This window comes from Podarcis tiliguerta (assembly GCF_965153285.1).
Source record: "Podarcis tiliguerta genome assembly, chromosome: 2".
NCBI lineage: Eukaryota > Metazoa > Chordata > Lepidosauria > Squamata > Lacertidae > Podarcis > Podarcis tiliguerta.
This window is the reverse complement of record NC_139535.1, coordinates 77,022,425-77,034,817: the sequence shown is the minus strand read 5'-3', so window position 1 is coordinate 77,034,817 and position 12,393 is coordinate 77,022,425. Positions and strand designations below refer to the sequence as shown.

The window sequence follows — 12,393 nt, the reverse complement described above, 5'->3', positions numbered from 1 at the left end:
CATTTGAGGGACACAAGTTTCAGAGTAATATTAGAAGAGCTGACAGACCAGTACAGTCATTGTTTGTCTTAATACATTGTTTGGATTTCTTGGTGGGAGACAATAATTAGTTTTTCATTATATTTGCATAAAGTGATGTTTTACGAAATGAGGAGGTTTGGTTTACACTAGATCAAAATGCAGCAGCAGTTTCTTTTCTTTCTTTTAATCAGAAGAACATTGATGTGATGAGAGAGTTATGACACAGTATATCAGGAAATGCATACTGAGGGGTCATTTGTCAGAGAGGATATGGCTCTGCTTGTTGTACTTTCGGGGGATAAAAAGAAAAGAAAATAACCACCCAATATTATTCTGTGGGAGTTTTCAGGCGAAGGCATGAGGGGGAAAATAAAATGTAATACAGGCTTTCATAATGAATATGTTCCGCTCCAGCTTGAACAGACTTATTTGAGACTGTGTTTGTGAATACGATTCTTGATCAGGAAAACTGGATTTCTTTTGCTCCATTGTCTGTGTTTCCTGCACCATAAATAATTGTTATCTCTCTGCTGGTTGCTAAGCTATAAATATTAATGTTTCCCAACCAATATTAGCAGAAGCAAAAACCCTGCTTTTGGCAGCATCTGTGAACTGGAAGAGCGATGTCTCAAGCAGGTATTATCTATCTGTTGGGATTTCCATCTTTTAATTTTACAGAGCAGAGACTGTTGTGTCTCCATCTTTACCTTTTTCATACTAAACTGCGGTTGGATGCATTGGGACGCACATATTGTTAAATGGACGTGTCTCAGTCTGGTTGGTGCAAAGGTTTCTGAGTTTTTCTGTTTGTTTCTCCCCCCCCCCCCCCCGCCCCGAACATCTCTAGATCTCTGATTTCAAGGCCCATCTTGCTGCCTGTCAAAATGCAATATCCACTGAGATAATATACATCATTTCCATGGCTACTGCAGTGTGACATGATTTCACACTATTTGTCATGAAAACCAATGGAGATTCTAAGAAAAGTAATCAAGGTCTTCTGATTTGGACTTTGATAATTTTTCATTAATGAAAGATGAATTTCAGGCATTAAAAATGTGGCGATCTACTAAAACCTGGTCCCTCAATGTTCTATCATAGACTTGGTGTAGACATTTTACTTAGGACATATGTAAGTCCTCTTTCATATAGGGCTTAATGTTTGTGGGGCCAAGGGCAGAAGAGGCGCTGAATACAACATGGGTAGAATTAAAACAGATGACAGCAGTAAGGGATTAAACATGCCAAAACTTTATTGATTACCGATATCAGCAGGTTTTGGCGTAGGCATTGGGTATGTATCTTGACATCAACCAGCCTGCCTGCCAGTTGATGTTTGACAGGGTTGACCAAGGTTACGGGTTGACCCTTTGATGTGCATCAATTCTGGGCCACCATTTGGGGGGTACTATGGCCTGTCTGCCCCAGGCATCCAGCTAAGAAGCTCCTGCCCCAGGCTCCCTTTATCTCATTTCAGGGAAGCCCCACCCCTCACACACTTAGTCGAAGGATTCATCTTCAGCGCCTTGCCTGCCATCAAGTTCTGACAGTTGCTATGAGCTAGGCAGAAACCCCAGACCAGCCAATTGGCTTCAAGGGAAAATTTCTCCCTGGCCCCCCAAATGGTGACCGAAGCACTTCCGTAGCAAGGCACACAGAAGCTAGCCCACTTGCACTTGGGCAGCTACCAAACACAAATCAAATGGAAGGAAGGGTGGGAATCCAGAGGAGAACTGTAGCCAAGGCATGGGCATGGCGAGCTTAGAATTCCAGGGAGTGGACCAGAGGGAAGACTGTGAGGTGAAGTCTGCCCTGTTGCCCTCTCCCTATGCCATGCCAATGAATGCCCCTGTGATTGACTGTGCTGCCCGTGAAAGAGGCCCCAGCAACCAGCATAGTTGGCAAAAGTGGCATGAACTCACTCCACACAAACACATTAGGAATCCATCTTCCTGATAATTTGATAACACTGCCTCATTTCAATGTATACATCCACCCAAGCAGTTGCTGATTGTGCCAGAGCATCCGAGTCAAGACTATGCTGCGTTCTGTTTTCTATGGTGCTTCATGACAGCAAGGAAATGGGTACGGCTGAGGAATTCAGTATTTGTGAATTCCTGTATGAAAACTCAATACTCTCTCAAACTGACATGCAAAACAAAGTTTGTGTCATCCAGGTGTCACACTGCCTGGGTGTTTAGATGCAATTTTGGGGTCAAAGATTGCAATTTTGATAAAATATGCATGTAGACATTTTCACTTGGGCAACCTCTGAACTGCACTGGGGATGGGAGACAACCTCTTCTATATTTTTCATTCCTCTCTGGCTGCTCAGAATAAATGCAAGTACTGGGACATTAGTATGGTACAAGACACATTGAGTAGCAGCCTTTAAAGAATAAAATTGCCACTAATGAAACATTGATATCTGCCTCCAGCTCAACAGTACTAGTTAAAAGTGTAAATACTGCCAATTTCTAGTCAATTTCTAGGAGATGGCCACACTTCTCAGATGGCTGAATTCAGGCAGTCTTTAGCTCTGCATTTCTCAGCACACCTGAGGCATGCAGTAGTGGCTCAGGGAAGAACTATCTATATGGCGTGCTTTACTTAATATTCATTTATTCCAGTCATGCTTATTAACTCATTCATGCATTTTTTATAACTTCCAAGAGATAAGTTACCTGTAATTTACTTGGATAAATTACATGCAGATGTGGATGTTAAACACTTGCAGCGTCAGACCGCATTTCCATACTTGCTGAAAAGTTACAATGTACTCAGCAGTGGGGGGTGGGATTTTAAACCTTTTTTAATTTAATGTTTCATCATGCTTGTTTTGCTTGGGCAAGGAGCGAAACATCAGCATATGAGCAGAGCAAAATGTTTGGTACCAGCTTGGTTGCAGGAGTTGCTGGAAGGAGGCATGCAAGGTGCCATTCTGCCATCTTAGGGAATCCACTATGGATTTGTGTTGTTTACTCCTTAGCCTTTTCTTCTCCCAAAGATGTCCCACAAAGCAGCAGAGCTTTAGGGCTGATTTTCCTTCTCCTACCTTCCCAAGTTGATGAGCCCCATCTGCCCCACACTTCCCTCTACAGCACATGTAGAAACCGCCTTCTTGATTGTTGGACCTTCTATTGGTCTTGTCCACTCAATAGTCCAGAGGAGGCATACAGGAGAAGTCCCATCAGCTACCCTCACCAGGTATAGCCTGCCAGTCAAAGCCGTTTGCAGGGTGTAGCCGCTGTCACATGCTGACAGCTTCTAGGAGCCCCAGGTGAGTGCAGGGGACCAAAGGTGGACAAAATACCCCAGAAGGAGCACATGTTCCACACCAGAGGTACTACAATCCCAACACTCCATACATGCCACACCTGGAGAAGGATGTCAGAAAATGATCTTGAGGACCAGCTAGACATTTGTAGGAAGATGTGATCTAATGTGTCACCAGGCCCTGAGCCATTTAGGACTTCAAAGTCGGGGTCAGGGAAACTTTCCCATCCAGAGAATCACATTCCCTTATTGGTAACCTTCTCAGATACTGAGTAGAACAAGAGGCAAAATCAGGTGGAACGACAAGAGCAAATGCTAGCTGTGTACAATAGGTAGGTTAGTTTCTACACTTTCACATGCCTTTATCCTCCACGCAGGAAAGCAACTTGATGGCAACATTCCAACTAGGAAACAATACTCAGGCTGTGAAGCAGGGGCTGTGAGGAATATGAATTGGGGACAGTTCAGCAGGCCAGATAGAGAAGCCTTGAGGGCCACATTTGGTCTATAGCTTGACGTTTCCCATCTCTGCATTAGTGGTTAGCAACAGTCAAAGATTTTTTAAAACAACAACAACAACATGGCTTTCCAATTGCCCTGTGCTTCATGTTGGCTTTTACTTTTTCAAGGAACTATCCTTTGCTTTCTTTTCTTCCTCCCACCCACAATTCCAATTGAAAGCATCTTTCAGTCGCCTGCTCCTTTTTAAAGTGCATATTAGGCCAATGAGTCCTTGGATCATTTTGCTGTTTTCTCTAGAAAATTCCCTGCTTTTGCCTTCTGCAAGAGAGGGTGCAGCACAAGTGACTTACTTCTCTTGTAAATCACTTTGGGATTCCTTTCACTTGTGTGAAGTGATAAATAAATTTAATAATCCGAGCTAAACTAACAGAGGCCATATACGTCGCAGAAAGGGACCTTCCAAGCAAATATTTCCATATGGCACATATACATAAACAGACCGGCCACACTAGAGGTGATAGATAGGGCAGCAAGAAAATGTAGAGAAGTGTAGGAGGGGAATATGTGGATTGTAGAGTAAATGGAAATTAGTCCACATGAGAAATAATTTGAGATAGGAAAAGATGGGAATTTGGTATAACGTCCATATAATATGTCCTGTAGTGGAGGTATTTTATATCACCCATTGTTCGAGTTAAAAAAAAAGGGGGTTCTAAAGGAGTAAATTCCATTGAACACATTGGGATTTACTTCTGAGTAAATATGCATAGGCTTGCATAGCTAAATGTTACAAATGTGACACTAAAAACCAGAGGAGTGATCTGCACAGGTTGTTGCAAGGAGCAATTGGGATTTTGAACAAAGGACAATATTTTCAATGCAAAGGTGACATGAATTTTTAGGCTCTCATTCTGTCACCCCTTCCAAAAAAAACCCTGTATCTAATAAACAATCTTAATTTAAAAAAACAATGCAAATTCTTACTTTCCTAAGTTTTGGCTTGGCATGCCTGCAGTATTTCTAAAAAGTTTATTTTGAACCCTCCCCCAACAATTCACTTTAAGTAACCATGTCATACTTTCTTCCCTATGTGGTTCAATAGAATGCAATTCAGTACAATAATAAAAGATCTGGAGGGATCCAGGAGTCAGCTGAGGGTGTCAGCTAAGGCTATTGTTCTTTCCATTTGTTTGTTTCATAACAAGCTAGTTGTTGGCTTTTGGCACCCCTCCAAAGAACTGCCCTTTGTCCCCTCCTCTACCCTTTCCTCTCCCGACTCCCATGTTGGACTTCATATTAGAGCTTTGAAGTTCGATCCTTGCATTTACTTGTTGCTGATTTCCCCAGAAGAGGTCCTGTTTGCCTTTTGCAAGAGACGGTCACTGGTTGCTGTTTGTCATGTACTGTGATTAGTAAATGTCGAGTGGGAGGAGACATGTACATATACCCAAATACCTCTGATATCTTTGTGGTTGGGTTTTAATTGTTGCAAGCCACTTGGGGAGCCCCTCTTGGCTGAAAATCAGCATATAAACCAACTAATGAATTTAATATATTTGGCATGATTTTCACATACTGCTCTGGAGGATGTCAGTTGCGGGTGAAATGCTAGGGCGCTGATCAAAATATTAATGTTCTTCCTCCTTTATAGATTTCACTTGATAAATGCCAAGCCTACATTGCCACTTCAGCATCTTTGACTCTTTGTTTGGTTAAACAGCTAAGCTGTTTGTATAAAGAGAGCCAGGCCAGTAATGAAATAATTATTATATAAAGCCCTCGAAGCTAGCTAATATAAGAGTTCACCAAGGACTAGAGAAGCTTTTTATAAAACTCATTAGTTAAGCCATCTGGATAAGTTGCTTACAAGCTTGGTTCTTAATACGCATTTCTTTTAGTATTATTATTAGTTTTATTGCTATTATTATCAACATGGAAAAATGATTTTATCCCGAAGGGTACTATACTGTCAACACCAAGAGGCGGAACAACTTGCTATAGGTCATTGATAAAAATGTGGTGTTTGCAAGGGGGGGGGGGTGATAGTGGAGCCTGCCAATTTAGCTCATTGATATTAAATGTGCACTGATATGCACATTTTAAATATTTCAGAATGCTGGCTTCATTTGCAAATTATCTAAATTTGTGTTGTACATGGGAGTGACTGCAAATGGGCTGTGGCCCTCTTGGATTACAACCTACCAGTTTAAATTCCCCTCAGAATATTGCTGGCTAGGCATACATTCTAGAATTGCTTTTTTAGACCAACTGACTTTTTATTTTATTTTATTTTTTAAAAACACACTTACAAACTGGGAGGGAAGACATATCTTGGTACTTACCTGTGCACAGATTAGCTTAATTTTCAGCTGAAGGAGGTTAGTAAACAATGGTGCTGCCAGGTTTGACAGGATCCTGGGCAAGATGTCCCCTCTGCACTGGACTGGCCACTCCATCACCCTGTTGTTCTTCCCCACTCCACCTTGCTCATTCACTTTTGCTATTAAAAAAAAGAAAAGAAAATAGCATTTTGCTCCTCTTGTCCCTATCGCATGTGTGAGGGTTTTTCCGTTGTTAACTAAACCTTCCACTTTTCTCATGGTATCTGTGTTTGTCAACACTCTGTGACAGATCCTATCAGCATTATATTTCAGCAGGACTTTTCAGCTGCTTCCCTGCAAGGCAGGAAGCTTAAACAACCCCTGGCCCAAAACTTCATATTTTATTATGTTCAGCCAGCAATGGTCAAAAACATTTTGTAATTTTTGGATTTTAAAACAGGAACATTGCAGAATCCACCACGACAAAAAGCAAACCAACCAACCCTCTCCCCACAAACCTTGTGGTATCATCATATAAAAGCAAGAGATATAATCACAGAATCATAGAGCTGGAGAAGACCATGAGGGTCTTCCAGCCCAGCCCCCTGCAATGCAGGGACCCTTTTGCCCAACTAGGAGCTCAAACCCAAGACCCTGAGATTAAAAGTCTCATGCTCTACCAACTGAGCTATCTTTTGCACATTAACAGGGAGCATGTCAGTAAAATACAACCTCCACTGTCATGTTTGATTTAGTGTGAACACTATCAACTTTGATAAAAAATTGTGTGCTTTTTTATTATTTCATAAATGCAGGAACATTTTACATTCAGTTTTATATTTTTGAAGTCCCCATCCATCTTTCCATTGTTACTGAAAATGTTATTGTTGCAATTTGCTAGTATCATTTTCCCAGTTCTCTGTGAGTAATATTCAGTTAGCATGAGAATTTCTAAGGACTAGGTTTTAGTTTGCATAGCTGGTTAATGTTGTAATTTCAATATCAGTGTCATGTTGTATTGCCACTAATGTCACATAATTGATAAAACAAGTGCACAGCCAGACTAGTCACATTCATCTTACTAATTAAAAAGGTCTGATAAATTGATTAGCTTGTTTGGTAAGCAAGTCTTTGATGTGCAGAGAAATACAAATGGACCTATTCATGCATATTCCATTAAATTGAAAAAGATGGATGTCTATACAGGTATTGTAAGGCCTGGTAAAAAGAAGATGCACGAGGATTGTTTGAAACACACACTTCCAATTAAGACAGAAGTAACCAGTATCGTTCCTAACAGTACCAGCCTTAAGACCCATTTTACCCAAGGAAATAATTGTTGATGAACCCAGACCGCCATCGATCCAGATAATCAGTCATACTCAGGACTGAATGAACCTTTATTTGCGTCAGCCATTGGCCATAGCAATAAAACAACAATGTGAGATACAAAGAATAAAAACATACTTAGGAATGTTTGCAGTTGTTTCACCCAACTGATGCATCCCTAAGTAAAAAGGGAATGCATTTTTGCATCAGTCTTCAGTAGTCAACCTCCACCTGCCCCTTGGATTTGTGTCTGGTGAACTGAGTCAAACACTTTTACCATGCAATACTAGGCATAGTGCAACATCTTTCTTTGCAGCCCATTTTGTGACCAGACCCATAAGACTTGGAACCAGCTTTTATTAATAACATCTGCTGGGGGTAATGAGAAGTGCAGGAAGTTAATCTTTGTTGTGGCCGTGAGCCCAGTGCTGTCCATGGTTAGGTGTCTGGTGAGGCATAACCCCAAGGTCTGAGCCTTGTCTTCTAGTGAGTAGGGAGGCCTTCCTGCCCAACCTACCTACTTACGGGGTTGGTGTGGTCAGTTAGCCTGGATATGGGATGTTATTGAGGCTAAGGCCACCGAACCCAGAGATATGTGCTCCTCACCTTCAAAGGTGCTTAAGGGTGCTCACCCTTTATCCCCCCCCCGCACTTTCCTTTCAAACAATGTGACCAATTAACCTATTTAACAACAGCCACCCCTACGTTCTGACTGACCTTCAGCTTCCGGTGCAGAGGAGACACACACACACAAAAGCTCCTGCCCAACTTGGCCAATTTGTGGACAGGCAAACGATTCCTACAAGGCCCCAAAACAGCCGTAATTCTCCACTGCAATAGAGGGTCGGCTGGTCAGATGCCCAAAAGGCCAAAGAGGATAAAGGAGGAATGACACGGGCTTACGAATCTCAGTGATGTGTCCATTGATACTGACATACATTTGCATACTCTGGTGTTCCTGTGTTTTACCTCTCCCCAGCTGGCTGCAGTAGTGCTCCTGAGCCATAGTGTTGGGTGGGTGGAGGAAGCTGAATTGTGGCTATATCCCTGCACAGAATGTAATGCATTGCCCTCTTCTAGAAAGCTAAAACACTTGTGGATTTTAGACTATGATGATTGCAGCTACTATAGTAACGTTCTTTCAAACTGAGAGTTTGTTTTCATCAACAGCTTGGTTGTGTAATTTTTCTGGGCACAAATAAGATTTCTCACCAAATTAGTTTTTAAAGAAGATCCCTACAATTTATAAAATGTATAGATTCCACACATTGGTTTAAACAGATTCATATCCTGATTTAAATGTGCTGACTGATCATGATTTCAGGATCAAAAATAAAAAAAGCCCCAAACTTTCTTCAAGTTTTCTGATTCCAAGCTTGGAGGTTAACATTTGATTGCCCAGTAATCATATTTCTTCTGCACCTGATTTACTTGGAACATTTTGTAGATGGTCTTATACAAGAGAAGGTCATAGTTCATGCTGCAGGGCATATAAATGGTTCAAACTCCTGGAAAATTTATGGCCCTTGCTGCTTGTACTTCTATGTGATGTATAACTCAGTTCCTCAACAAATTTGGAGGATAATGATTGATCCATTCTTGGAACAGGGGTGAATGAAGTGGGGGTTGCAGGGTGCAGTGTTCCCTAACCCATTAACAAACATGTAGCCGTCCCTTTACAGATAATAAAAGCTGGGTCAGTAATATGTATCATGTTGGAACCAAATTAAGTTTACTCAAATTTCTTATTTGAGTGATTGTGATTCTGATTTAGGTTATTAATGCCATGATGTTAGTTTTGACACCTACATCACACTGACACTGTAGTTGCTTTGCTTTTATGTAGATGTCACTATCTTTAGTGATAGCTCAGTTGGCTAGTGTGGTGCTGATAACACCAGTGTTGCAGGTTTGATCCCTGTACAGGACAGCATTAATACAATTCTGTGATTAATTTTGCTCTTACCTCACTTCTTTCCATTCCCTTGCCCTCACCATATGTCTATATGTCTGCCAATTTAAGCAAATCCTTCATGTATCTGATGAAGTGGTCTATGAAAGCTTATGCCGCAAGAAAATTGTTCTTTTTATTGCTTGAGTGCCACTTGGTGTTTTATATTTTGTCAATTCATCCTGAAGTCCCCAGTGCTACACCTCCCCACTGAGCCAGAAGAGCCCCCAGTCTCCTGAAACATGTGTTGTTGTTTGTGGGAGGGAGAATCAGGGGAAAGTCCCCTATTGCGTTTTCTGCTGGTGGGAGTGGAAATCATGATATAAGCCTTGATAGATATCCACTCTTAGTCATACTAGATCTGACCCATTGAAATCAATGTAACTACTCGGTATATGACTCATTCTGTATATGATTAATTATGTGTTTAGTTGTGTCTGTTATACATTAGTAGTGGTGTTCAACCCAGTGAAGCAATTTATAGGAAATAGTAGCTAAAGATTATCTTTCTAAATTTGTATTTATGGCATCCAACAAGAGTGAGATAAGGTATCTGTTTGTGGTAACAATTTGGAGCTCTGAATTGACAGGATGAAGAAGTGTATCCCATTCCTCATGACTATTCAGCTGACTAATTACCACAAATGTGATTGCTTCCAGAAATGCTTTAGTACCTCAGAACACTAGACTTTTAAGGCAAGATTATCAGCATGAGAATAAATGAGTTGGCAGGAGATAATATACCCTGAAAATAAGTGTTAAATGATTTATGCATCATTCATAGATGTGATGCTGCAGAGTGTTGAAAAGGTTTTCTTCTTCTTCTGGCTTCTGAAAAATAAGGTTAGGAATATATATGAAAATATATAAATGTTAGATTAGTTTAAAAGATGCAACAAGTACTGCGAAACTAGGTAATGTGGGCTTGACATGAGTTGAAATTTGAATAATCTCTGATAGAATCTATAAGATCCAATTTGAGTTGGACAAAGTTAATCAGCATAGTTGTGCCAAATTTGCAGTATTAAATATTTGAAGAAATCAATTAAAGAAGAGAATTGGAATCTTTTCACACATTAGGGACTAAGATGTAATTCCACATTTGTAACATTTGAAGCAAATTTCATTATAATTTTTGGTACTTTAAAAATAGTTGTGAAAGTAATTTCTTAAACCAGACAAAAGAAAGAAAGAAAGAAAGAAAGCCTTGATGAGCTTAATGGATTATATCTGATATATTGTTTGTCCACTATAGAAGGCTTCTTGATCCAGCAGAGGGAGCAAGGCTATTTTCACCAATTTGCCCACCCTCCTTGTACCACCCCCCTTGCTGTGTTATGAAGGTTCCTACAACAGTCTGTAGAGGATTGGGTGATGGGGATTCAGGGATGAGACTGATTATATGAAAAATGCCTTTCCTCCTCATTCTGTTGATGAAAGTCTGCTGAAATGTAAAAGACAGACCCCCCCTCTTTTTTTTTAAAAAAAAAGCACACAATTCACCTTCTAGGACATTTAGACTAATATAGGAAGCTGCCTTGTATCTTTGGTCCATCTAAAGCAGTGTCATCTACTCTACCATCTGCTCTCCAGGATCTCAGGCAGATGGTGTACCTGCTACCTCCTCCTTTTAAAACTTGCCTTTGGCATGTAAAATACATGAGCTACAACAGAGAGAGAAAGAGAGATTTCCACTGAATCCCTACGCATCTCACCGTTTACCAGCTTTAGATATAAAGAACCAATAGAAGGATCATTCCAGATGTACACAGTAGTAATGTTGGAGGACATATTGCTGTCTTATTGCTTAATATAACTTGGGTTTGCTAGATGAACATTTGAGTCAGAGAATCAGAGAACTGAGTTAGAAGGGACTTCAGGATCATCTAGTCCAGCAGTTCTCAACCTGTGGATCCCCAGATGTTGTTGGACTACAACTCCCATCATCCCTGAGCTCTGGCCTTGCTAGCTAGGGTTGATGGGAGTTATAGTTCAACAACATCTGGGATCCACAGATTGAGAAAGGCTGATCTAGTCCAACCCTCTACAGTGCAAGAATATGCAGCTATTCCATACGGGGAATGAACCTGCAACCTTGGTGTCATCAGCACCACACTCTAACCATCTGAGCTATCTATCTCTACCAGGTTCTTTGACTTCAGGTGGATCTGAATAAGGAAACAGACTTGGTAATTGCTTTTGTGTGACAATTCCAATTGCCAGAGGTTGGACTTGGGGGTTCCTTCACACTCTACAGTTCTAGGATTCTAAGATTCATTTCTCTCTAGAAGCTGACAGAAGGTAGTAAATGTTCCAGAAAACAATTTTTCTACATAGATTACAGTTACCCATGCCTTCCCAAACAAGTAAGAATTTAGGCTCAAACACTGGTAAGACTTACAGAATCATAGAGTTGAAAGGCACCCCAAGTGTCATCTAATCCAAACCGCAGCAACCCAGGAATCTCTACATGTAGTCTCCCATCTAATTTGAAACTCTACCAGATGCTGCTTAGCTTTGTAAATGTGCTAGCAGTTTTATTGGTGCACCACTAGGAGGTTCTATGAGATGGTGAATTAGCTAAACAAAAATAAAACAATAATAACCCTTATATTTTGGGCCCCTAATATTAAGTACTGCAACCTAAATGAAGCACCTGAGTTAAGTAGGATTCCCAGTCTAATTAGTTGCTTCTAACTTTAGTTTGTATTTTTAAATGCAAATTACTTTAACTGAAAACTAGAAGAAATAAGTCCAGTTAGTATCTCTCTTCAAAACCGGCAACACTCCAATTCATAATACTCAGACTTGCTCATGGACAGCCCTTGAGTTTAAAAAAACAGATTCACAAGCATTTGCGTAAAAGTGAATCATGAATAAATTCAGGGAAATTGCAATCTACTCACGGACATTGTGTATACAGGAAAAAAAGAAGCAGAGTTTGTTGAATAAATTATTCACTGTGAATTATTTGCTTAGCTCTAATGATGGGCTTATCATGCAGTTTAATATTTGAAATTAGCATCAGGACAG

General features: G+C 40.5%; 1 long non-coding RNA gene across 1 annotated transcript in view; it reads right to left on the bottom strand.

Annotated features, from left to right (window-relative positions):
• Nucleotides 1–10,713: 10,713 nt before the first annotated feature.
• LOC310673112 overlaps nt 10,714–12,393 on the bottom strand; it is a 131,614-nt gene continuing 129,934 nt past the window's right edge. The window contains exon 3 of the long non-coding RNA XR_014508864.1: nt 10,714–10,804. This is a non-coding gene — a long non-coding RNA (uncharacterized lncRNA). The remainder of the gene's footprint in view (nt 10,805–12,393) is intronic.